Source organism: Grus americana, chromosome 2, assembly GCF_028858705.1.
Source record: "Grus americana isolate bGruAme1 chromosome 2, bGruAme1.mat, whole genome shotgun sequence".
Classification (NCBI taxonomy): Eukaryota; Metazoa; Chordata; class Aves; order Gruiformes; family Gruidae; genus Grus; species Grus americana.
Genome location: NC_072853.1, coordinates 160,927,143 through 160,954,439, shown reverse-complemented (window position 1 = coordinate 160,954,439; position 27,297 = coordinate 160,927,143). Strand labels below are relative to the sequence as shown.

The window sequence follows — 27,297 nt, the reverse complement described above, 5'->3', positions numbered from 1 at the left end:
CTCAGCTGCACAAATGCACAGTGGTTGAAGTTCAAGCAATGGAGTGACCTGAAACAAGGGGACTGACTGCACTCCTTGCCACCTTTCACACAAAGCATTTCACTATTCAGTGTAGGAGGTACTCAGGTGGGAATTTTGGAGTATCCTGAAGACTTTCACAGGCGGTGCCTCCTGTGCCTAGAGCAATTTTTATGTTTCAGAGCAATTTGTACATTTTGACACATTGATTAATACCCTGGATAGAGAATCTGGACTCTCTGAGGTAGTTCTCACTGCAAAATTGATCATATTGTACATAGATCAGAAAATAGACAGTAGAAACTTCTCCTTGAGATACAGAAAGGGTCACAAAGGACAAATTTTTTGTTATTCTGTACTGTCGTACTTTTTTACTAAGACAGGAGATGTTTGTCTGCAGTTTAAGATAACCAATAACTATAGATCGTGTATTTGCTGTAGTGATGGTGTAGGAGCTGGATCTAAGAACTGCACTTTGGGGATTCTCATGTAATCCAGATGGAGATGCTCTTGCAAGGCTGCTTGCAACTCAGGCACCCATCCCCATCCAGACAGCAAACAGACACTGTCCAAGAGTTTTGATTCCCCTTATGAGCATTACCTTTTGCAAAAATTCTAATAAATCAGTTTTATCAAACACTCTGTTGCTGAATTTCTGTGCAACAGTTAGGTGATGAAAGGTAAGTGAGACTCATTCATATCTGAACCCATAAAAACAATTTCTATTGTAGCAAATTAACTAATCAAGGAGCCAGATATGTCCTACAACATTTAGGAAAATTTCTTATGAGTTAGTGAGATGTGGTTCTTTGCTGTTGCAAATTCTCCTCTACCAGCTCAGAGTTCTGCTTGTGATATTGTGTCCTCCTCTAGGAAACACTTTCTGCCTCAATCTAAAAGTAGGAATGTTTTCTTAACCAGCTGTAGACCAGTTGGACAAGAGGGAATAGCAGCAAGGACAAAAGTGATGTCCTTGAATCCTTCATACAAATAATTTAGATTCAATCTGTTTACAGAGGTTAGATACCAGTACATTATTCAAATCCCATTAGACTGTAACATCAAGGGTGAGATGGTATTTAGATAGATCTTGCAAACACAAATCTCCATTTTCATTTCTTAATGCAGTTAACCTAACACATTTCACCTTACAGTGCAGAGTAAGCACTCAAAGGAAGTAGCAAGGAAGCATAATTTAAAGCGAAATCCCAGTTTCTTGATTAATCTTGTGAACAACATTACTGTTTGCATGGTTACAGCTGTATTAGTAGGTCAGGACTGATCTGAATTTCCAGGTTAAAATCACAACATTAAAATAAAAGGAAATTCTTTTCACTGTGCATTATGAAGGACAGAAGGTCAATCAGAAGACTTAATTTGAGGGCTCCTTGTTGACCGAGGTATTGACTGACTGTGATCATTACTGTGGAATTAATTTAACAGAATTTAGACACAGAAAATGTAGACTTCTATGTAGGAGCTGGTAGTTGCCCTGGGCTACCTGTGTGGCCATTGGAAACTCAGCCAGGTAATTTTCAGGGAAGTTAAGATGCAGTTCATCTCATCCTAAAGATGTCTACAGTCATGACTTTAAAATGTTTGTTTCTTTCCACAAACTGAAGAAAATGCCTTGGCAGACTCACTCGTACATTGCATTTTCTCGTTGGTCTGATTCTGAGGAAAGGGGCCACACCACCATAAGTCCATGAAATTCCCAAAGAAACCCCTGGGAATGAGAGCAGGAACAAATCCCTATCTCAGGCACATCTTATAAAACCTTGGTCTTGCCTCGTGGTTTAGGACTACGCTGAGGGGAAATATCATGCTCATTTTCAGGATGCTAGAAACAGCATAGCTGAAAAAAATTGTAGGAGAACTTGGAAAACCTCTGGATCTTTGTTAACCAATTGGAGCTAGGGACCAGCCTGACCTTCTGGAAATGTTTGCTTGCAAGAACTGATGAGCTGTACCTATGACAGACCTCGGTCAGCAAGTCCCCTTTGCTTAGTTGTAACTTCTGCTGGAGTAACTGGATTGCAAACGTTATAGCTACATTTGGTCCTTACAACCAGTGAATCAAAACTTCCCCATCTCTCCACAATCGCTGTTGCTGCCAAAATACAAAGGTATTTTGCACTAAATTTGAAATCTATGACTTTAAATCCGTCTTGCTCCAACAGCTAGGCTTACTTAAAAACTGATGGTTTAGCCAATGACCAGCCTGCTAATTTGCTGAAGAGATTATCGAATCTTGCCAAAATGCAAAAAGAAAAAGAAGAGCTGGGCTTTTCCATCACCACTAATAAAAAAGCGAAAGTGATGAGACAAACTGTGTGTATGGGAAATTAAATCTGTGGGACAAAGCAAGCTGGTTAGCTAGAAAGGGAGCCAAGCAACCAGGAGACAGCGACACTGCAATCATAAAATATCTCCATTTTTGGCTGCCAGGTTCTTCATAAATGCTGCCTTTGCTTCAGTATTTTGCTCTCCACCTTCTGTCTATCCATTTTCTTACCTGGGAATAAAGCTTCCCACTTCATTTCTGCTTCTCAGTTCTGAATTCTAGCTTTCTCAGCGTTACTTTGTGTTGTGCTGTGCTATTTGCAGATGCCAAAGTCTCCAACAAACTCTTGCACAAATTTAGGAATGGCAAAAATTCCCTCTTCCAAATGTTTTCCCAGGAATCACCACAAAGGCGCTCTGGTCCATGATAGAGTTCTTAGGTCTTTCTGCAGACAAGTCCTGCCTTTTCTCACTGTCAGCCTAATTTATTATAGGATCTTGGCTCCTGTAATAGTTCTTACTCTTAACAGAGTAAGAACTTCCAAATGTTGGTAGCTAACATTAAAAATGTAGAAACAAACTACTATTAATGAGAAAAGCCATCTTAATCATGAGGACAGTATTCAGTTTAGAGTTGTTGGTCCAATATTTGCTTTCCCTCCTTGAATACCACCTTCAGGAAGAGGAAAAAGAGCCCTTCGAGCTTCATTTAATGAAATCTGGCTTAACACTGGCAAGCAGATTTTGAGATCTGAGAAACTCTTCCAAAGCAGACTGGTGCAGCAGTCCTTCAGTCAACATGATTTCTGGGAAATCCTGTACTACACAGCATGCGCATTTGTAATCATGGAACAAAACTTTCCAGGATGAGTGCACTGAGCATCCAGCTAGCATACCAAGGACTGTGACTGTGACAAGATACTATTTCTAAAACTCAGACATTCACAAATAAGTTGAAGACTGGTTGCTGCTGAATGCTCTTTGTTATAATTATTTTTAATTATAGAGCTTGTTGTGGTGAAATGTTTATGAGGCTCACAGCTTTCACTGGCTGTCAAAGGGAACAGGTGAGCTTACTCCCTTCATGCCACTGGAAAAAACTGGCACAGTATAAACCCATGAAGTGGAAACAAGGAATTAAGCACCAGTGGTTTGCCAGGGCTTTGGTGACAGCCTTCTCCTCCCCTCCTTTCACTGCCATGCTGACAGCTGATAGATGCACAAGAAAAGGCAAAAGAAAAGAACCCCTTCAGCAGGGGTTCAGCAGGAGACAAAATTGAATCACTTTAGAATAAACATAATTCCTCACCCATGAAGGGCAATTAAACTTATTTTACTAGTGAAAAGCAGAGCTTAATAAAGTTATGAGTGTTTTAAAACTCATAAAAGCAATTTTTAGATTCCCCCTTCACGGATGAGCTCTCAGAAGTCACAAGTTTGTGAGCTCATTCCCAGGTGCCATTCAGGGAATGGCAGGCTGTTAAAGTGCTTTGTCAACGCTCGCGATTTCCAAGCTTTTCACCACTAATTCAGGAGTGGTTTTTTTCCTTTCCATCCAAGGAATTCGAATCCAATAACAACTATGATTAAAACAAGACAAATACTGCATTCAGATGCCCACCTCCTCTCTTTATGCCAGCTCTGTAAAATGATCAGCCAAATAAATGGTACATTTTCTGGGTTTTGTTTCCCCTCCCAAGTAGCTGTTGGAAAATAGACGGGTGAAAATACGTTCCTTAGGCTCTGAACACACGACCGGAGAAGCAAAGCTTAAGGCAATGCGATGGAGCAAATCTGGAAACATAGGAGTGATAAGCAAATAAGCAGGTTAAAGATAGGCGTTTGAAAGCCTGGAAGGTTTCATCCTGGTTCATCCATGATCAGAACTGCCACCATCTGAGCTAATCCATATTGCTTTGAATGTTTGCATCATGTCTGGGGGTTTTCTGCATTATCTGGATTTTCTCCTCTAGTCTGTACAACTTGGCTTGCCACAAATTGACTTATTTTAGTGGCTCAGGCCTAAAATTGATATGGATTTACAGACTGAAATTGTCTTATTTTTCGGTGCTTATACAATCATACATACAACAGGGGGGAGGAGTGAGCTGGGAGGAGAAGTCTTGATTAATTTCTAGTTCCTAGGAACTCACATACAACAGCAATGAACTCCATTTGTGACCTCCTGCATTGACAATTCCTGCATCTGTGAATGCTTCAGGAAGTTAATGCAATTCCTACGATAATAGTGAGTGAAAGCTGTACGCAAAAGTCCTGTCTTTTAACAGCAGCTATCTTGTATCTAGCAATACAGAACAAAGAGTGAGCCGAGATGCAGCGCTTCAGTCAAACTTCCCCATTCTGCAGTGAACCACACGAAAGGCACCCTCTCAAATGAAATTTCAGACACCTAAACCAGTAGCACAAACCAGAAACACCCCAGGTGGTATTTCCAGAGGGGTCAGCATACAAGCAGTTGCAAGGAGACTGCTAAAAACTCACCTTTCATTCAGGCACCTCTGTAAGTGGCCACCTCTTAAAAGCCAGCCACTTTGTTCCTGTGCATAAAATGTTGAAAATCTTGAAGCTTTCGGATGTTACTTAGCAAGACAACAACATGGCAGGAAAATCACACTACCTACAAAGTGCCCTCCTGATCTTTTGTTCAATCCCATCCTCCTGCACTTTTTAATGCATTATTTTAAAGGCGCTGTAATGAAAGGGTAATTAGGCTGCAGCGGCAGTGGTGCAGTTATCTACAATTGCCTTCGGAGACTGATTCAGTGACATTTTTGCTGGACCACGTACTGTCAGGCTTCTGCTCTGCCATATCCTCATCAGAACTCCCCAGGATCTGGGCATTGCACAAGCACACATGCATGGACGTGTACAGTTTAGGAAGCAACTCCTCTTTGAACACTCAGGTGTCAGGATTATGAGTATCACATTTGTTCTCCAGGACAATTATACTGTGTGCTTGTAGCTTGCTTATTAAGCCAGAGGCCATATCAACAAACCTACTGGAGAAATTCCCAATGTTGATCTTGTTTGTTTTTAAAACCTAGCACAGGAAACAATTTTTGAAACAAGATGAATAAAAAAACCTAACAAGCATATATTTTTACAACCATGGTCTGCTGCAAGAATAAAATTACATATAAGCCTACCCACACCAATATCCTCTGCAGCTTCCAGGGGCCAAAGAGGAATCAAATCTGAAAAATCCGTGGTCATCGCAGAGTAATACACGAATCAGCGTCATTTATAGCACCAAAGTCAGAAAGGTTACACTAACACCAACTGCATGTTAGCAGAATAAACTTCTGAAAATAATACACATTTTTACCACTTGCAATGGTCATGTTTTTGACAAATGTGCCCTTCAGACACAAATTCAATATTCTGTGTGGTGCCCAAATATAATGTCATTATGTGATACACACCATTTTACTGCTTTCTAATATAACAACTCTCCAGTGTGAAATACTGTTAATGATCAGCATAAAATACCGATCATTTTAGTACAGCTGTAAATCAAAATTTATTTTGTACCTGGGCTGCCATGAGGGTATGATTAACTTTTATAAAATGGGCAGGATTTGGGGAGCCATTTGATTGGTCAATATTAGCTCTAAGCCACAGGTATAAATCTTCATGACTAAACAGGTCGAAATTCATTAGCCCTGTGCCCCTCCTTCATATCACATTGCTGTAAAACGGCAAGGAAAAAAGTGCCAGGGAAAAAAAAACACCTTTGCATTCATTCCCTGATTTATTTTCTCCCAGCAGATTACAAATATACTGTGGGCTTTAAGTCCACGCTTGCTGCATGACGATCTTTAAAGGTCCGTGACAGGCACGGGTTGGCTGTCTTTGGACAACCCCGTGAAGGTTACGCGGCTTGGATGGGCTTGCGAGAGCCAGCATCCTGCAAAAGGTGCTCACCCCTCCTCGCCAAGGCCCGAAGCCATCGCTGCTCCTTTCCTGTGTCCCAGGCCAAGACTGAGCAGCACGAAGCCACCTGGTGCTGCCTGGGCGGCCAAAAAGAAGAGAAAAGCACGGCGTGGACTGAACAGAATTCCCTGATGTTATCGAGTCTCAGTCATCGCCTCCTCCGTGGCCTGCGGCAACCACAGGGCAGCTTCTATTTAAAATTAGAGGCACTTAATTTTGCACTGTTTGTTCATTTTTGGCTTTTACCCTTCCTCCCCAGTGCACAGACATCAAAGTCCATGGGGGAGAGGGGATTTCAGGTCTACAGTGCTTGCCTGCAGGTGCTGCTCCCCAGAGCCATTAACACCAGCATGGCTATGCTGGCAGGAAAAAAGGGTCTGCTGCTTGCTCGCTTTTTGATTTTCTATCTGCCTGCCCTGGCAGGTGTGGATGCTGAGATCTACTGCAGTTAGGATTAGAATAATAGTAAAACCCCTATTAGATGGGAAATAGCTTTCTTTGCCCAAAGAAAACCTGAAGAGATTTCCCCACACTAAACAACTAATTTGCAAGAAAGTTTAATCAAAACTGGAAGGAACATGCATGAAAAACTGATTAAGCAAAGTAGACTCATTTCTCATCTGAGTGGTCAGAGATTTATCCTGTCAAGTAAATAGCCTCTGCAGCAGATTTTAGCACCTTCCTGACCTGGTGGCCAAAAAAGCACAGCTAAGCAGGCAAAAACTTGCTCATCACTTCCCAGACACTCACTGCTTCCTGTTTAGATAAAAAATGAGCCATTCCAATTTTAACAGGAGGTATTGCTGGCCTCATTGTGCAGATTTTTTGACTTGAGAGGGTACTTCCCTGCCTCAGACAGTTGCTTCTAAGGGAGGATGCGCTGTTTGGTGTCTGGAGCAGCATCAGGCATGGCACAGCACTGTGATGCATCATGGATTCTTCAGAGTGATTTAATCTGATTTGATCTGATTGCTTTTAAAAGAAAACAGACAAATAGCTACGCTGAAATGAAAGCTGCTTCCCTTACAGACTACTATTTTGGGAACAGGAGAGCATCTTCTTTCTGAGCAGCTCAGGATGGGACACATTTATCTTACCAGATCCAAGGAGCAGCCCCCTTAACTGGGACTCGTACAACACCACCATTAAGAATTACTTAATCCCCAGTACTACTTCTAAATGGTGTCTCTTCTCAGCTAACACAGATGGCTGAGTGCAGGCTGAGCAGACCTTTAAATGTTCTTGTTTGACTTGTGCCCTCCACATCCAGGGCTGATTCACAGTCTTTAGTGCCTTTGCATGGCCATCTGTTCTCCTGGCTGGCTGCCTGGGGACAACCTGCTCCTACCCTCGTCCTCAGACATATGGCATCGGTGCTGAGCGAGGGCAGCCTCCGCTGCAGGGGGAGAGGCAGCGAGGGCAGGGAATTGGGAAATTCAGGGAAGTTCTTCTCTGTGCTCCCCTTGGCTCTTGGTCTCTGCTCTGACATGGAACGGGGCAAAACCAGGCTGAAAAAACATAGATGGGGAGCCTGGGGGTTCCCAAGGTCCCCGGTTGCTCATGCTGCTCCCAGAGGACTCGCAGCCAGGCAGAAGGGACCCAAGATACGTGACCACCTTGCCACAGTTTAGCCTGAGCTCCCTCAATAGTCTACAGAGCTTTTTGAGTTATCGGCCATCTGACTCGCTTCAGGCTGTGTTCAGATGAGCACACCTGCCTCTGAAGGGAGCTGGGGAGGGCTGGTTCCCCTTAGACACCCCCCTGCAGATATCTACCTGCGGGCAGGTAGAGCCCTTGCTTCCTACAGCCATCACCCAGCAACAGCTCCCATGCGATGCTGTGGGGAAAGACCCACCCTCCCTTTAACAGCAATTGCCAAAGAGCACCCCCCTCAGAGTTTCGTTTGCTGGCAGAAAGCATCAGGTCACTCTCACCCCACGATACACAGACAGGGATAATGAGGTCCAGGCTTTCATGCTTAGACATGATTAGAGCAACAGAGTTCTCTGAAGGGAGGAGATAGCTCCAGGGGACTGGAGGTAGCAGGTCCAAACTGACGGGGAATTAAGTATGTCTTCTGGAAGACAGTTGATTTGCCGTGATTTGTCACATACGCATAATTCAAAAATTAGTGTGCAGTTCTGTTCCTTCAATAGTGCCTTCTAATGGTTTTTTGAAGGATTTATTTACAAAGGCTTGTTGTGATATTTTATTAATTTTATTTCCACATTTTATTACAGGTAACAAAAGCTGAGAAAATACTTTGAAATATTGCTTCCTCTTCTTACATTCATAAACTACCCTTGACTAGAGAGTGAAGTACTAGCTGTTTAACAAAAAAGTGAAATTAAATTCTTGCTTCGTGGTTCACTACAAATTTGGAAGATTCCTACACCCAAACCATACTTTACAGCTGCAGAGCTGGAAAAAGTGTCTCAAAATGAAATTACTATAGAGGAGATTTAGGAGTGAATTAATAGATTAAACAGGCCCAAATTCCTAGAGCCAGATGATATTAACTCAAGTGTTCAAATAGTACTCAAACATGAAATTGAGGAATCACTAAGTATTGTTTAACTGAGCCTTCCTGTCTGAGAAATGCAGGGCAATAAATACCATCTCAGTGGCAAATATATTACTACTCTTTAAAAGACCTTTAGGAGTAGTGTAAGGATCCAGAGATTAGTGATTCTCTCTTTTGCACCAGACAAAAAGGTATAAGATACAATAAAGAAAAGAATTAGAAAATACTGATGTGAAAAAAAATGATATATTGTGGAGAATTAACAGGATTTTTGTAAAAAAGAAATGAGGTCTTACAAACCTCTTAGGATTGTTTGCAATGAGCCAATGAGTATGAAGACAAATAAAGTTTTTTCAGTGCAGAGAAGCTGGAGCTTCAGAAAACTTAAATGTCTCACCAAAGACTGCTAAGGAAACTAAGTTCTCATGGGATAAGAAGGAAAGTCCTACTCCAGATTAATTACTGAAAGCAATTAACTAGGAATTGCTTAATTAATTAAGCAATAGGTTAGGAATGAACAGTTTGTTGTCACACCAGAGAGCGAGAAAAAGTGAGGTCCTACGTTAAGGATCTCTGTTAAGGACTGTGTTTGTGTGTTCACAAATGACCCAGGAGAAGGGGAAGATACTTAACCAAATCAATGCCTGACTGATGAGCTGTGGAAGAGCCTTGTGATATTCTGCAGCTTCAAGATAAAAAGATATATTTCATTCATTTCCAACTGCTTGCTTAGCTCTCACCCACAGGTATGTTATGTGGAAGCCCAGACATGCCGTGTCCTGTCACTGGTACAAGAGAGCTCTGATGGCTGTGGTGTTGTGCTGGGTTTGGCTGGGACAGAGTGACTTTCCTTCCCAGTAGCTGGTACGGGGCTGTGGTTTGGATTTGTGCTGCAACCAGTGTTGATGACCCAGGGATGTTTTCGTCACTGCTGAGCAGTGCTGACACAGAGCCAAGGCCTTCTCTGCTTCTCACCCCACCCCACCAGCCAGTAGCTGGGGGTGCACAAGGAGTTGGGAGGGGACACAGCCGGGACAGCTGACCCCAATGACCAAAGGGATATCCCATACCATATGATGTCATGCTCAGCATATAAAGCTGGGGGAAGAAGGAAGGAGGAGGACACATTCAGAGTGATGGCGTTTGTCTTCCCAAGTCACCGTTACACGTGATGGAGCCCTGCTGTCCTGGAGATGGCTGAACACCTGCCTGCCATGGGAAGTGGGGAATGAGTTCCTGGGTTTGCTTTGCTTGTGTTTTCTCACTTTTACTCTTCTGATTCTCTCCCTCATCCCTCCCTGGGGGGAGTGAGCGAGCGGCTGCGTGGTGCTTAGTTGCCAGCTGGGGTTAAACCATGACAGGTGTCTTTACTGAAGAAGTACTACATGGCACAGGGGTGAATCCTGAAACCATAGGAGATATTTCTTGGAAAACCCAGTCCTTCAATGTGAGGTGTATGGCCATTGTGTGATGTGTATGCACATGGTGCAGTGTCATTCCCTTGTATGTCCTATGCCAGAGTGGTGACAAAGGCAATGGGAAGGAGGAGTAAAGGAAAACTTTTGGGCTCATGAGTGAGGTGCCCACATACCCCAAAGCAGCCATAGGACCATGGGCTTTGTGCACATGCAGGAACCCAGTACAGACAATGTGAACACCCTTGAAAGACAATTTGCTGAACTTTAATTTTATCTTGCAGTGTTCACTTCGCTCTACATAGAAATACAAACTGATAAACAGAGGCAGACAACACATCACTAGTAAAATAAGTCAAACTAGACGGAAAAGGTAAAGCAATGTCACTGTGGCAAAAGTAAAGTCCAATAAACCAAGGTAGCAGTGATATGAATATATTGGAAAGAATATTTATGAAAGTCGATACTGCAAATCCTTTTAAATCTATCCCAGTTCCTGGCAAAATGGAAAGCCGCCCTTTCTGTGGCTCACTGTCCTGGCGCCGCACATAAATCCTCCTAGGCAAAAAATTGATGTTGAATTTTCCTTGGCTTTTTTTTTTTCTTTTTTTGCCTTTACTCTTATACAAAAGCGTGTCCCTGTGCTCAGTCTGTAAGCAGTCGGTGTTACAATTATGAGCTGAAAATTGGACCACTTGACAGCACACACCACATAAAGACCAAACAGATGAACTTTCATCCCACATGAAGGGAGGAAGGAGGCATCTTCGGTACAGTCCTTCACCATTTCATATTCAATCAATTTTCCCTCAATGCTGAACCAGTTCCTTTTACTCTAACTATTTCCTGTCTTTCCCTTATGTATGGTGAATCAGTCCCATCCAGTATTTATGGCAGCCCTTATTTCATATTGATTATTTTTAGGTCTCAGTATTCAGCAGCCGCAGAATTCTCTATTGAAGTTCAATGTGAAATCTAACTCGAGCAGCACTCTTCTAATAATTATTTTATGAATTAATTACAGTTAAGTGGCTGTGCATAAGGGCAATTGTAATTATCTGTATCATACAGCAAACTCCTGCAAACTGTCACGCACTTGGGTTTGTATACTTTTCCCCTACCTCTTGAGAATAAGCCCATTGAAGCTAACAGAACTCCTTGCACCAGAATTTGGCTCACAGGCTGTGTTGATTGAATGCAATACTTCTGTCTTAGGCTTGTGGGTTTTTCCCCTGAAGATCCTATTAGCAGCTTTTTCTTCTCTTCCATATTGTTGTTCAGTTGCTCTCTGATGCAAGTTTCAAGGTCAGGCAATAACACCATAAGCCTTCATTCCAACACCCCTTCTTTGGGCAAAAAATCTCATAAAAATGAATCATGAAGGAGTGTGGAAGCATCTTTCTGATATTGCTTGCTTATTTTGGGGATCTGGCTGAGCCCTGATTGGTTATGTGATATCTCATCTCTGCTGCTCCACTCCGTCTTCTGAATCTTTCTAAGGAGAGTATTAAGACTGAAGGCAAACAATCATGAAATAATACAGACAATAAATTTAGAGCTTACGCACATCTCTCCTCACACATGCTCAACTGCAGTTTCATGTCTCAGAAACCTTTACGGTTTGCAAAGATTAGGAGCAGAAGAACTGGGTGTCACTGGTGCATCCCAGTGGGGAGAGGTTATTTTCCCATAGGGAAGAATACCCATAGAGCCCAACCAGGATCTCCCCTACAGGAGTTTCTCCAGCAGGAGCTGAGACAAAGGTGCCTCCAGCCCTGCCTGCTCTGCCTGTGGCCTCACATCAAGCCTGAAAATGGTTCTCAACTATTTCTCATTGCCACAGGTGCTCGCCGTCCCTGATCCCTCTTTGCTCCCCACAGTGTTCTTCTGGGCAGGATTCCAGATGCACAGGGGCATTTCGGCATTTGATTGCAGTGTGGAGCACGGAGATTTAGGCACCACTGCAGATATGGATTGAAGGAAACTGTCCTTCCCCCAGCTGGCTTGGCTGTGAACATCTGTAGGAAAGACAACAAAGCTCATTCAGTATAGACTGGGGCAGTACCTGCAAACACAGGCCAGGGTTTAATGAGGCATTTGTAGGTATTCAGAAGCAATCAGTATCTTGCACAACTAACACAGAGTGTGTGTAGGGGTACTGAAGTATTTCTGCTGATCAGGTAGGTACCATCACAACGCTTGGGAGATGGGCAAGATCATAGCTCAGCCCTGATCTGAGGGCTCTCCCCATCTCCCATGGGGATGTCTGCACACGTTCTTTGTAGCCCCCTAAGATCAGCTCCAGAAGGAAAACTAGTTTTTGAAATCAGAGAAGATGGTTTGTGTGGGAAGAAGAAAAGATCAAAGAGTAATTAACTTAGTTCTTAGGAAATGAACCACAGCTCAGGCAAGAAAAAACCTAGGAAAGCAAGAGAGATCTCAGGCTGCAGAATCCAGATATGGAGAGCTGAAGTACTCTGCACAGTCTGCAGTGAGACCAAGAGATCTTGTAACATTTCAATAACAAAGGTGAGATGGGGTGAAAATAGAAACACTTTTCTACAAAGCCGATTACAAAACAGTCAAGGAAAGCTAGAGAAATGTATAACCTCTGCTAAGTGCTGTCTCAAATGTGCATTTTTTTTTTCAAATGTCAAAATCAATATAAATTATGAGGAATACAAGTCATTGCCCCAAAAAGTAACTTTGAGAACATTTTGGTTACAGTGCTGGATGGCACTGCATGTTAGTTGCTCTTCAGCCCTTATTCAAGGAGTTCTGAGTATTTAAAACACCAATGGAAGTTAGGAAAGCTGTAGCTTCTGAACAACTCAAAAAAATCAAACCATCTTCTGGCCATTGTAAAACGTTTTGATAAAATTTCTGAACATCCACAGGGCAAGTAGCTACAGTCTTTCTCTTTACGGAGGAAAATAATTTTCTTAGACCTGGATTCTCCCCAAATCCCATGAGTAGAGCTAAATAAGAGCACCTGCATTAGTAAAATGCATGGGAAAGGGTTAAAACAGAGCAAAGACTGAAGCTTGGCCCTGTTGAAGCGTATCTAAAACTTCCATTGACTTCCATGGGGGCAGAACAACACATCTGCTTTGGAGAGGATGAGTTTAATTTTGTAATAGGATTAACACAGCTGCTCTGAAGGAGGCTTATTCAGCCCTAACTGCTTTCAACTTTCTGACAGTCTTTTGCAAACTTCATCTTTGATGTCGAAATGGCTAAGAGAGGGTCAAAAACCCAGCTGAGCTTTGGATACCAGCCTCACTGGGGAGATGAACCTTCATTTCTAAGGGTAAAATTGGCAGCTGGATTTGCCAAGACAAGGCTCTGAGGGCAGAGCCTTTCTCATCCATTTTACAGGAGATGTTTCAATGGATGCCCCTGCCTGCAATGTGTCTATCGAGGGGAAAGTGTCTTGGAAGTACCGAGCTGACATTTTGCATGAGCCCTCACAATCTCATGATCTTGTCAAGTCACAGGGTTTGGGGAAGTTAACAGCACAAGTATCCAAACACCTCAACCTAGCTTCACAAGCCTCTGACATTTAAACAAGTTGGTTGTTTAACTCTTCTGAAAATCAGGCAATGAGGCTGAAATTCACCTGTAGTGTAGACATCCACCTCTGAGCAAGCTGGTGGAGTGCACAGAGGGTAGGGAACAGCTGAGCAGCCTGAGGTGGAGATCATGAATAGGGGTAATAAAACATGCCCCAAAAGTGCCTATGGTCTCTCTAGTGACCATGAAGAGTGGTTAGCTTGGTTCATAAACTAGGTGAGATGAATCACAGCCCTAGTTAGCTAGAAAAATGTACAATGCATGAAAAAAAAAACCCTGAGACTTCCCTATTTTGGTCCTTAATAAAGATACAAATTCCCAGACTGTCTCCTGTAATTGCTGTAGGCTCAGAACAACTACCGAGCCCAGTAAGGAGGCAGTTCTGCTCTCACCCTCTAAAGATCTGAATTGCTTTACAAGTACCGATGAATGGTGGTCTCCTGAAGAAGTTGAGACAGAAACTAAGGGCCATATCACTTGCCAGTGCTGTCAGGAAATCTTGCAATAGTCAGGGAATAAAATGTAGTTGCCCTCGCTCTGCTTCATTTCTGTCTCATGGCTGCCCATTAAACTATTCTTTGTACTGTCCGAAATAAGTTGCAGGGCACAGCCTCCAGAAATGTATTTCAGGATGCTTGCATGGTGAATTACCTTTCTCTGTGAAGGGTGGAGAACTGACAACCCTATGTCTATACTTCTTAAGCATGTCCTTTAGAAAGAAAATTGCCTCCATCCATTTTGAACTGTTTGTTTAAATACTGGAAATAAGAAAGATCTCTTTACATGGAAGTAAATTTCTTTTTTGTCCCTAGACACATCCATAATCTTGTCTTCCACTGTAGTTGAAGCAAAGTTCAAAAGTGATGTGTGGCCAGAGACAGGTTTATGATTATTTCCTTAGAATTACCTATTTATTTATGAGCTAGGTTAGTCTGACTTAAGCAATGTATTTGGCAGTCCCAGTTCTTGTGTCAGGAATATAAAATACCATGAGTGTTTGAGAAGTTGATTCTTATTAATTCTCAACCCTTTCAAAATTCAGTTTTACAGCTGTCCTTTGAAGTGTTCCTCTCTAAGACCAGCTGCCAACTACAGCAGATCTCCTTGGGAAGTTATCAAAACCATGGAAAAGAGAACACTTTCTGGGAGTCAGCCTGGGAGAAGGCACAACTTACAGCCAGACTGTCTCAGCTGCTTAGAAACAGACAAAGTGACATTTGTCTCTTCCATCTCCTAATACTCTTGGGTTTGAGTGGCTCCCATATCTCAGCTTAGATCACCCCTTTCCTCAGAGCAGAAATGTGGGGTTCTGGTTGGCGTCCCAACATGGCCTTAGGGAAGCCATCTAGCCTTTTATGTCTATAAAATAGACTTTGTAAAACTGAATTCTGCAGGGACTAATCAGTATAAGCTGGGGTATCAGGAGTAGAATATGTCTCAAATGTGTGTCTTTTATTGTCCCTTTCCAGGATTTTACAACCTCCTGTGAATACACACCAGAGCTTCTTTACAGAGTTGTAAACTGTGATGTTTTTCCAAGTTGCCAGTTTCCGTTCTGTTATTTCACCTTTCCCTCCACACAGGTGATCTCTGGGGGCTGAAGAATCAATTCTAATCTTCAAAGATGTTAAAACAGCTGATAAGATTGATAGGGTTACCTTCATCTCCAGACAAAGCTGGCCAACTTTTACTCACTGCTCTGTATGTCAAAAATTTCTACCCCCTCCTTTAGAATAAGAAAAATAAAGGTTAAAATTCATTCTTGACCTATATCCTATAAACGTTTGCAGACACAAAGGAATGTGGGATATGACCATGACAAAACTGATTTTTTCATTGTTTTTAGATATTTTATGAAAAGGGCACCAGAAGTTATAACTATTGAAGAGTTTAAGGCTTCTACGGGTGTCTCAGTTACAATAAGTGTTTACAGCAATGAAAGAACTCTGCTGTCAATCTACATTTCCTAACTTTTGACTGCTTGACTTTGCAGTCTCTGTGATGATCTTCTAATGAAAGTTTTATTTAACATGAAGGTTCCTCCATCTTTTAAAAACCTAAATAGAACCTCCCTACCACACAGGATACATCTCAGAATATGGTGTCATATAGATTAATCTATCTGCCAAAACCATCAGAGGTAAAGCATGGTCTTTAGTCACGGTCACTTGGACCAATAAAGGAGAGCAGTGCTAGGTCACTGTTTCCAGTGCAGGCTGGCACTGAAAAACAAGACACGTAGCTGGCCAGAGGGTTTCACCCTTTTCCATTGGTGGCAGGAGAGTCTGATGAAGGTCTGAACCTCTTTTCCATCCATGGTGGTCAGAGCTTTTTCTGCCCGCCTCGTAGTGCCAATGCACCAGGTGTCTCTCCCTTCCCTTCTCTCCTGCTTGGTCCCAGTCTTACTCCCCTTTCCTTGGCTCCTGTTCTATCTCCTAGTGCCCGTATTTTTGTCCAAGCACTTTTTCTAACTTTCTTCCCTTGTCTCTACCTAATTTAATTTTCTCTTTCACCAGACCCTCTGTCTAGCCCAGCAATTCCCCTCCTCACATTCAAACTACAGGTGTACTGGGAGCAAAGAAGAGAAAGCCGTGGGAAGCACAGGAGAGACAGAAACACTTTTATTTCCATGCCTGGCCTTCCCCTGACATTGGGGAGCTGGAATGTATTGCAAGAACATCTGGGTCTGCCTTGGAGCTAAGAAGAGCAAATTCAGACACTGTCTCCACGCAAGTGCAGTTCAGGAGGAGTAAGAGCTGAAAGGCTGAGGAACCCTCAGTGGAAACTGGAACCTGGAAGATAAGATCTTTGCTGTCCAGCTTTCAGAAGTCTCTACTGATCTGGGAGAAAAGTGATGTCCAAAATCTTCAGCTCAACAGATTTTCTAGGGATCTGCACAACTATCCTTGGCGTAAAGGCATAAACCCTCCTGCCATAGTTTCAAATGGGAAAGGGGTACTAAAGTTGCTAATAAAAGTCTCAGGGGTTGCTTGGCATGAGCAGTGCAGCATGTTTTTCTCTATCCTCCCCTCAAAACAGCCGTGGTGACTCTACTGAGAGTTTCTGTATAAGTTCAGCCTGAGGCAGACACATGGTGATGAGTTTTATTCAGATAACGGATGTTTGGCAAAATTATAAACAACTGAAAGCAGATCATTAAACGGGGACCGTGGCAATCATGCCCCACTCACAGTGTGTGCAGGTATGTGCCTTTTGCATGTGTGTGTCTGTTCATAAGGCAAGAAGCATAAAGGAGGTTGTTTTCCATGAAGTGAATGATTGTAATACTTTGACAGAGCCCCTGAATAAAAAGGTCATGGAAAAGCCAAAGCACACAAACCCCACCTTGCTCTACAGCTCTCAATGTTGGCTGAATAAAATTTTCTTCAAGGATTAATTCGGGCAAGCATCCTGTTCCAGCCAGGATATGCAAGCCCTCACTGATGGGATTCAGAAAACAGAGAATGAAAAGCAGTGGAAACAGTCTCATCTTGCAAACATTTGTTCAGAAAAGTGGTTGAGCTGAGGAGCCATGCTCATAAAAAAAGAGAGGTCAGTAGCAGCCATCGCCAGGACTTCCATGCTCCACTTAGGCTGCACCTTTGATCCTGCATGAAATCCCCAAAGCTTCATGCCAGCTGATGACGATGCCTTGTCTCCTGTGAATGGAACTAGTTTAGAGGAGGCATCTGTTTCTAAAGGACAAAAAATGTGTGATACAGGCTCTACTTGGGAAAACCCATGTGATTTCATAAAAAGAGTGTTATGCTTCACTAGCTTGTTAAAACGTGTTGAGTTTTACTGTCAGCGCAAAGGCTTCTGTAATGAAACTGAGCACTACGCTGGGTAGGATATTCATAAAGCTTTTAACCCAATTCCTTGGTTTCCAATTAAAATAACATCTAAAAGGCAGAGTTATAGAGCGATGAGATATTAATGCAGTGCTTAAAATTAGGCTAATTCTAGAAACCATCTCTTTAAAAAAAAAAAAATTAATGACCATGAGAGACTGTGCAGAAGCCAGCTGTGGGATGTGAGCTTTGTTATTGTTTATATTAACACTGGGTATAATGACACTGAAATCAAGGTTTTCTGGTTTGTAAATTACGCTAAAGACTAACAAATGATAATGGGCTTTGAAATTGGACTCTGAAGTAATATCAAATAGTGAATGTGATTAAATATAGATAAACAGAGAACAATCAGTCATGGAACAAGAAACCAAAAAAGCAATTGCAAAAATGGAAATTTACTGCTGCAAACTGCCAAGAAAAGAGATTTGTCAAAGAAAGAGAAAATGGATCCAAAGCTGTCCTGAGTTCAAGCAGCAGCTTCACTAATGAATGCGAGCAGGACTTTGCACTGTTGGGGAATATAATCATTTGTAAATCAAAGGGAGAGGTAGTACCGTGTTTCTGTACAAGGTATTAGTTAAAGGCCTTCTACAGTAACTGTCATTATGCTTTTGAAAGGATCTAATTTCTCTTAATGGGGAAAAATAGAGATGAAGTATAATATTATACATCTCAAAGATTTGAATGATGATGAAATTTAATAAAAATTAGACTTATTCGTCAGAGCCTAATGAAAAAGGCCATATATGTAAACATTCTCACTCTGAATGGGTAGCATTGCTCTGAAGAAAAATACACACAGGCAGCTGTAAGAGAGAAAAGATATAGTCACCTCTGACAACTCTTATCCAAACACCCTCCATCCCATGCCCTCCTCCTGGCATACACGGGCAGCACTGTTCACTGGGGCAGATGGCAATGAAATATTCAGAAAGTACGTGCCGGGGAAGGTTCCCCTCTATGAGGTGTCCTTGGTGCAGTCATGGAGATGCCAGAAATGCCCTGAGGACCCAACGGCTACTGTTACACACCATTTACAAAGAGATGTGCTCTGCTCTGGAGAGCTTTCAGTGCCAACAGGGGAAACGAACCCAGGGAAAGCAAGACATTTATAGCGACTTAGATGGGTGGTAGCTGTAGAACCAGATTACACACAGACCACAGTTTTGTGGGTTTAGAAATACACCACTATATTTCTGATGTGTACAACATAAGTACAGCAAAGATTAATTCTGTTCGAAGCTTTCCCATGGGCTTTTTCAGCAACCGTGCTTCTTTTCATTTCTGACCCTCAATTTCCAGATCTGCCGTGTGCTCCTTTCCTTTATTGGTGCTGCTGTAAAGCTGAGCTCTCTAATGCATTTAATACATCCATCCTGTACAGCACAAGCTGTTCAGCATGAATGTATTGCTCTTTGCTCATCTCTCTTGTGTTCCCATGACACTATTGTTGACAGGCTTTGAACACGTCACAGGTAGAGAGGAGGGGAACGAGAAATGAATCAAAAATCCCAGGCTTCTGAAACATCTTTTTGCTTTATGTTTGAAGAGAGTTCATTTATTACCCTATTTTTGAGTTGCCTATTCTACCTTCAGGATCCTAATTGCTTTTCAGATTATGTATATCATTAATACTGTATATCTTCATTTTCTAGCCTGGGTAGTAATCGAGCATTCAGTCATTGTTATACTCACCATTCTGCCAACATTTATTAAAATGAAGCAATTAACTATTGTCTTAAATGGAGTTTAGAGGTAAGGCTCATTAGTTTTAGACTCATTACAATTAAGTGGGATGATAAATGTAAAATTATTTTATCGCACCTTTGTACAGAAGCCGTGTTTGATTATGCAGCGTCAATGTTCACTTTGTGCTGCACTTTTGCAGTTTGCCTGGCCCCATTTTATGAAAGCACAAGTCATTACATGGACACTCTTATAACTGGGACATCTCAGTCCATTCACAGTCCCTACATTTGACATTGGAGTTGTCCTGACTCTCATTCAGTACAAGGCAACACTGCCTGGTGACATCCGGATCTGCTGTCTTCTCAAAGTAGCCAGACCTTCCTGTCCCAGGAGCCATTTCGTTTTCTATCTCGGCCCCTTAGCATCTGATTTTTCCTCTCACTACTTATGAGTACAGCAGTTAAAAAAGGCCCATCCATTAGCACAAATGGCTGCTGTTCCTCCATTCCCTTGGTGAGTCTCTCCATGGTACCGAAAGTGCTGCTCTCTCCAGGTTAGCTCATTGTGATGTATGGTGTGCTACGAGGAGACCTGATTTTGGAGGCTGATTTCCCCTCTGCACTCAGCTCAGCTGTGAACCTTTCAGATGAAGTCCTTTTCTATTTAAGGTCCTTCTTGCAGATGAACCTAATGATGCAGGTATGTGTTCAAGAACAAAGTCAGAGAGATGAGGACTCCTGATGAGGTCCAGAAGGAGTACTCAGGGGCATAATATTAAGGCACATGATTAAGTATCTTGCTAAATGAAGGTCTCAAGATCTAAACATACCCAGCCAAGCTCACAGATGCTTGCATTGGCTTCCTCAGAGGCCCCATGCCACATCAACTCAGACCTGAAGACAATATAGCTGCTTCACTCCTTGAAAGTTTCTCCCTTAACCTGTAACTTCCAGAGTAGTATTTAACCATAGTCCCCAGTTTGGCTTGTTCTTTCTCTAGTGACACAAGGGGAAGGAATATTATTAATAGGTAAGATAGGGGAGTCTGAGGAAAGAATAAACAATAATCATAGTCATGGAATGCACACTTAGGGCATAACTCTAAACAGTACAACTTTTCTGTGCCTCTGGCTAGCAGCTGACCAGAGCATTTTCAAGGTGTTTGCAGTTCTCAGAGATGGGATATTCCTGTCCAGATATCCAAGCATGCTCCCCCTCACAGGACATGTCTTCTGTTGCAGCTTTCATTGGAGAGGTAAAGTGCATCACCACTTTGCTTATAGAAGATGGAGGAAAGCCATCAGAATAGGGAAGGATCTGGATCTGCCTGGCTCCACACATCACTAGCTTCTTCCCCTGTCTCCACAGTGAGATAAAAGGGGCACAGTTGGTAAATGGCTCTTTGAAACCTGCCAGGCTTTCCTCTCAGTTCATGACAGCTTTGAGGATCCCTGGGCTGGCTGCAAAAATGGTGCTATTGTAGTTCTTGCTCCGATCTGATCGTGGTTGTGAAGCTGCACTGCTAAATCCAAGGGGAGTCTGGCTTCTATCTGCAGGGAAGTCATGATCAAATAGCTAAGAAATGCCTAAGAAAATAGCACTGAGTCACAAATGATCTTTTTCATCACAGAAATACCACTGGCAGACAAGGAGGACTCTGTTCACTCACAAATCCATCAGCGAATCCCCAAGATGGACAGAGGAGCTGTATCAGGTCCTCCACAGATGTCCAGGCTGGGGGTATGTGCTCTGGGGTGTTGGGTTAGTCAAGTCAGCTTCTGTAGAGAGGGAACTGCATGAGTTTCCAGAAATAAATCTTTTTTTGGAGTCTCTTCTGGATTCACAGTTGCTTGTTAGCATAGCTGTGCAAAGGCCTGGGTTTTTTTCAGTTCATTAGCCAAAATGAAAACCGGGGCAGGGAGGAGAGGGAAAGAGGAAAGCATTTATCTCAGCTGAAAGTCAAAACCTTTGCAAGCAGGAAAGTAACAAATAATTCATGTCACATTGGATAAAATCTTGTACTTGGTCCAAAGCAAAATGCTTATGTGAGGAGTCTTTTTAATGTTTGAATGTTTAATAAAAGCAGTCAGATTAAATTAAATCTGCCTTTGAATGAAGGCCTCTTCTTTTTTAAAATGTCAAAGCAAGAGGTGAGAAGGCAAGCCAGAAGCCTGCAAAGTGCCAAGAGAATCAGAGAGTAATTTAGCTTGGAAGGGACCTCTGGACGTCTCTGGTGCAGTCCTCATCTCAGGGCAAGGCCAGCTCAGATCTGCTTGCTTGAGGTCAAGTTGAGTTTTGAATGTCTCCAAGGATGGAGATTTCACTACGTGTCTGTGCAACCATTGAGCAAGATGATCAGAGGGCTGGGGAACCTCTCCTATGAAGACAGGCTGAGAAAGTTGGGGTTGTTCAGCCTGGAGAAGACAAGGCTCTGGGGAGACCTTAGAGCACCTTCCAGTACCTGAAGGGGCCTACAGGAAAGCTGGAGAGGGACTTTTTATCAGGGAGTGTAGCGATAGGACAAAGGGGAATGGCTTTAAACTAAAAGAGGGGAGATTTAGATATAAAAAAGAAATTCTTCCATGTGAGGGTGGTGAGGCACTGGCACAGGTTGCCTGGAGAGGTTATGGATGCCCCATCCCTGGAAGTGTTCAAGGCCAGGTTGGATGGGGCTTTGGGCAACGTGGTCTAGTGGAGGGTGTCCCTGCCCATGGCAGGGGGTTGGAACTAGATGGTCTCTTTAAGGTCCTTTCCAACCCAAACCATTCTATGATTCTAAGACAGTCACAGAGTACCACTAGATGCACTTCTACAGGAGGGGAGATCAGGAATGCAGGCATGTCATGCAACAGCTACCTGCCACTGCTCAGCAGTAGGGCAACAGTCATACTGTCCAGAACCCAGCGTATTTAACATTGTCTGGGCTGCTCTATAAATGAGGAATATAAACAGCTTTTTCAGAAATTCTGAGAAGATTAGGTTTCTATCCCAGCTATCACTTACACATTGAGTTAGTAAGGCTGAACCCAAATTATGCACAGGTCACGTCACTGTAACTCCTGGGCACCACACCGGCTAATGGTGCCAATTTTCAGTACACGAGTTTCATGGGGAGAGGCCTTTGGAAACCTGCAGAAGGATTCACTATTCTTTCACTAGATCTGTTGGTAGAGCTTATAAAGTGTCGAATGTGACCCAAAGTGAGGCCAAAAAAGCCAGTTTGGAGCTGGCCAATAACTCACTTGAGAGTCAAGTATTTGGAGATAACATAAAACTTATATTATCACTTTGGTTTGTAAAAACCTTTCTTTGAGACCCTATCACCTTAAGTAGTTTTCAGTGATAATTTTTTCTGCAACCTCAAAGGCTTCACTTTGGTTGGTGGTTGGACCAATTAATTGTAATGTGTAATACAAGATACAATTTAAAATTACAAAATGAAAACAAACAATTGCTGATTAAACAAAATGAATTGATCTTTTCAAGAAAAAATATTTCAGTAAGGACAAGTACATCATTTCAAACTATTTTGTGTTAAGGGGGAAAAAGAAACAAACAACAAACCACAAACAAATAACACAGAGCTTGTGTTTTCATCATGGTATCATATTAAATTTCAAATCTGAGAATGCTGCTTGGGTCAGAAATTTTGTTTTTCAACTTGTTCTCATTTCCTGGGAGAGATGGTGAGGTAGCAAAGCAGACTCCAGAGAAGATACACATACTCCGAAAACCTGTAAGTAATATTCCAGGAAAGGTCCTTTGTGGTTCTGTTGGGGCGGCATTGCTTTCATATAATCGAGAAGAGAATTTGTGCCTTTCTGGGGAACTTTCACAGAATCAGTTGCTGTCATTCTTCAGCGTCAAATCCTCAGGAGCCAGCAGATTCATACTTTCAGCAAATAAATAAGATCAACACTGAATTATTGGCTTCAGCAGTAAACTTGCAGGCAGCAAGCCTCATTCCTCTTGTTTGGAAAGGGAATTTAAATGAATAAAATTCAAAACATCTGACTTACAGTGCCACCCTGCAAATGGCCTATAACTCCTGTAAATCACTCTCAATTGCCAGCTTACTGGAGAGTTTCTGCTCATGATATACTCTGATTTTAAAAAATCTGCTAGCTGCACGTGTAGGAAGCCCAGGTCACCTGCCTTCACCCACGCGTCCTGTGTTTACCCAGAGAATAATGGCAGCAGGTGCACTGATTTACCAGATAAAACATGACCCGGCTTCGTATCTCGCTCAGAACAGAGTGCCCGTGATTAGTAGCTCTCTGTGAAATGTTCAAAGTGAATTGAGACTTAGCGGTCTCATCTGACTCCCTAATGGTCTGTAATCCCTCTGCATGGGGGTTGAGATGAGTTGATGTGACGTAATTTGTAATTAAGCAGCTTGAATAGCAGCGAACCTTCAGCTAGCTGGGTAAATCCAGCTTTCTCCAGGGAGTGTGTTTTACACAGCGTAAGGAAAAAAAGCAGCAAAGCAACCACACGGCTTCCAACAAAGCCAAGAAACAGCCATTCACGCTGCCCATGGCTCCTCGCTTTGCTTTCACCTCGCCTGCTGCAAATAGCCTCCTTCCTGGGGGGTTCCCGGTGCTTGATAATGCGGCTTGTTTCCAGAAGCAGTGGTTGCTTCCCATATCGGTGATGAGAATATCCCAGTTGTGGCTCTAAAGAAAAGGAAAGCAACACTACATTCATTCAGAACCTCATTTCATGCCTATTTAGATCACCACTGACTTCAGTAACCCTGAGATAATGCTATTCCAGTTTGTAGCAGATTTAATGGTTGGTTGTCACTCTATTTTAAACATTAATATTACAATTTATTTCTATAAATGGAAGACCCAGGTGTTTTCTCAGGATTAAAAAGGTCTATTTCTTGTCTTCTTTCTCTTTAATTTCCTGATACCATTCAGAAAGAGCTGTATCCTATGGCTCCTGTCTCTAAATCCTTGCTAGAGTACAGGGGGATCTGTGTCAGGGCTCCTGGGAATCTGATCCTTACTCTGGAGGGGACTGTTTCATATTGCAAGTTCATTTTAAGTCACTCCATTGCATTTTTACTGTTCAGCCCCCAATCCAAGATTATCTCCGCCCATCTGTTATGTATCCTACTGGTTACATGACCTGTGGATCACCCAGCTTTTCTTTTAAAATCTCATTCTGTTTTGTGGGGTTTTTTTATGTCCATTCATTACTTGCTGCTTATTTCTCAAAAAAATTGCCAGCATGCAGTTTTACCTGAAATAGTAGTAAGATACATAATGTACCACGGAAGTGCTTCTGCACACTTCTGTAGCTATGTGTATTACTTTAATGCCAGTTCCCTGCCCTGAGCGTGTGATCCTTGTGTTACACGGGGACAGCAGAAGTTGGGAGAGGCACACGAGTATCTGTTGCAGCCCCTGAGCATGTCCAGATGGCCATGATGGGAGATTTTGCATGCGTGATGCTTCCTGAACAAACACATAGCCATCAGTGTGAGCTGAAAATTGAAAATTAGAAATTTTTACTGATTGTTTTTTCACTGAGCTCTGTAATTTGCACTCACAATCGCCTAACGCTGCCTGTGCATAAGCACACAGCCTTGCAAAAGTACTCTTTGGCAACCAGTTGACTTAGGGAGCAGTTTTGCTGTCATTCATGAATTGCAGTACTTCTGCCTTTCTGGGTTGCAGAGGGGTTTTGACTATGCCTGTTCTTGCCGAGACATATGGTGGATGTTCTAGCATGAACACGCAACCTTTGGCCAAAAAGAAAATCCCCCCTCCCCCCAAAATAGTTCTAATTCAACTACAGCTATTGCACCTGAAACATGAATTAATACAAAGCTGTACCCTGGCCTCATGTTACACAGAAGTCTAACAAGTTTTTCACACAAGTTTTTCTGGCTTTAAAGACATTCTTCTTGGCTCCTTTCTTACTAAATAATTCCTCAAGAGGGAGACTGCAGATGTGATATTGCTGCTACTGATACGCACTTCGCATCATATTGCATCTTTAAAGCTTTACGCAGGGCTGTGTCCCATTATGCTGGGAGCTGTAAAAGCAGAGGTAAAGTCACCATTGACCTCAGGGAAATCAGCGTTTAATTTAATAGCATAAAACAAGTAGCTGTGAAAACCTGGGGATGGCAAGGCCTGGGAACATGGTGTACAAATGGAGGGAAGAGGCTAATGGGAGTAGTTACAACAGGAGGAGAATATACGGAAAGTTAAACACTGATTTTTTCCATTCTAACTCCTCTCTACCGCAATCCCTTGTTGAGGCTGCTGTAAAAACAGAATTCGTCCCAACGTTTTGTTTCCATTGCCACGTAAAATACAATCATTTTTTACTAGGTTTTAAATGCTTTTAATTCTTTGTTCTTGTAAAATTGTTGATATTACCTGGTGCTATGCCTATCCTTTTGGTCAGGATCCGGATATACAAGACTAGTGGCTTACTGTTTACAGAGGGCTGCTGCAACCAGGACTCGGAGCAAAGTCTCCTACACCCAAACTCAGCATGTTACCCACCAGCTGTACTCTTTCATGTGCGTGGACAAGTTTTTGCTACCTAAAGGACAACTAATGATAGCCCTGGGGAAAACATAGAGGTGCCTGGCACCAGCTTTGACCTTCAGTGACAACGGATTGATCAATAGGGGAAGAAAAGCTAGGAAATGGTGCTAGGAGATATTACTCATATTACAGGTGGGCTCTAACTGCTGAGCTCATGGGCATATCTTTCTCTGTTTTACATGAGGCCAAATATCCTCTCCCAGGCTGGGGAAGGAAGCAGGGGACCAAGACGGGCTGCTGTTTTTCTCCAGAATTGATTTCCTCTATACTTTCAATCCTCCAACCAAGAATATAGTCCTAAATGGTTGAAAACTGATAAAGTCCAACCAGGTTTTAATGGGCCACCCATGGAAAAGAAAGTGCTACCGACTCTGCCTGTTACATGGTGCAAAGACAACAAAGACACATTTCTGTTCAGAGAAACCTTCGCTTCCTACTGACAGAAGAGAGGATCCATGATTTCAATCTCACAGCCACAGGAGGATCCAGAGCAAGTGACTGTCCTCGTGTTCTCTGGATCCTTATACTCAGAGATGTGCCTCAACATGCTGACTGTTGCTCGTGGAAAGCAAAGGGATCTCCCATGTCCCCGTGTCCGCTATTGCCCGTGGCTGTGCAGAGGCAGATGGGCTCTGGCAGCTATGTGCAGACACGTCTGAGTGGAAGACAAATATCTTTTCCACAACACCAAACTAAAAGCGATTTTTTTTCCTAGGCAGAATTTACAAGCCATTACCCATCACATCCAGAGTATTACCGGAGCTGTCAAGAGAATCAGTGTAGAAACATCATTCCACTGGGAAATGTAAAATGGCAACAAGTTGGTCTCTCTACAATATGTCCAACACTTAATATAAAATGATGTACAACTAACCTGCAATGAGTTCTGTGCAGGATCTCTCTTCTGGGACGCTTGTTTGTGATTTTCTTGCTTGTTCAGAAAAATAGCTTCTTATACAAAAATCCTTTTTTTTTCTTCCTTTTTTTTTCAGCACAGACTAACGAAGAAGCTGAGTGATTCAGCTGCTGAAGTGATCACGGGGAGGATATGTTTCATCATTTGTGATATTCTATGGTGATTATAACTCCTGCTCAGTTACTCTCCATGCCACGCTCTCTACAACATGAGTAACAAGTGGCTTCAGGCACTTTTCTTCTGTGGAGGATGAAGCGTTGGCACAGTGACCAAGTCTTCTCTCCGATCTGCTCTCTGTCCTTGATGCTTTGTGCCCTTCTCTCTTCCATTTGCTTTCCCCTCACATGCTCAATCTCCCAAAACTTCATTTTACATTCCAGCTTTGATTAACATGTGCCGGTGCATGGGTTGTCCCAGCGAGGGCTCAGGGACGTTGTAGGAATTTCCTGCAAGCGTTTGTCCTGTGCTCCTTCAGCTCTGATTTCACCTCCCCGACTGAA

At 42.6% G+C, this 27,297-nt stretch overlaps 1 long non-coding RNA gene across 1 annotated transcript in view; it reads left to right on the top strand.

The window, feature by feature from the left end:
• Positions 1–27,051, top strand: part of LOC129203811 (uncharacterized) — an 84,543-nt gene extending 57,492 nt beyond the window's left edge. The window contains exon 3 of the long non-coding RNA XR_008576164.1: positions 26,874–27,051. This is a non-coding gene — a long non-coding RNA (uncharacterized LOC129203811). The remainder of the gene's footprint in view (positions 1–26,873) is intronic.
• The last annotated feature ends 246 nt before the right edge of the window (positions 27,052–27,297 follow it).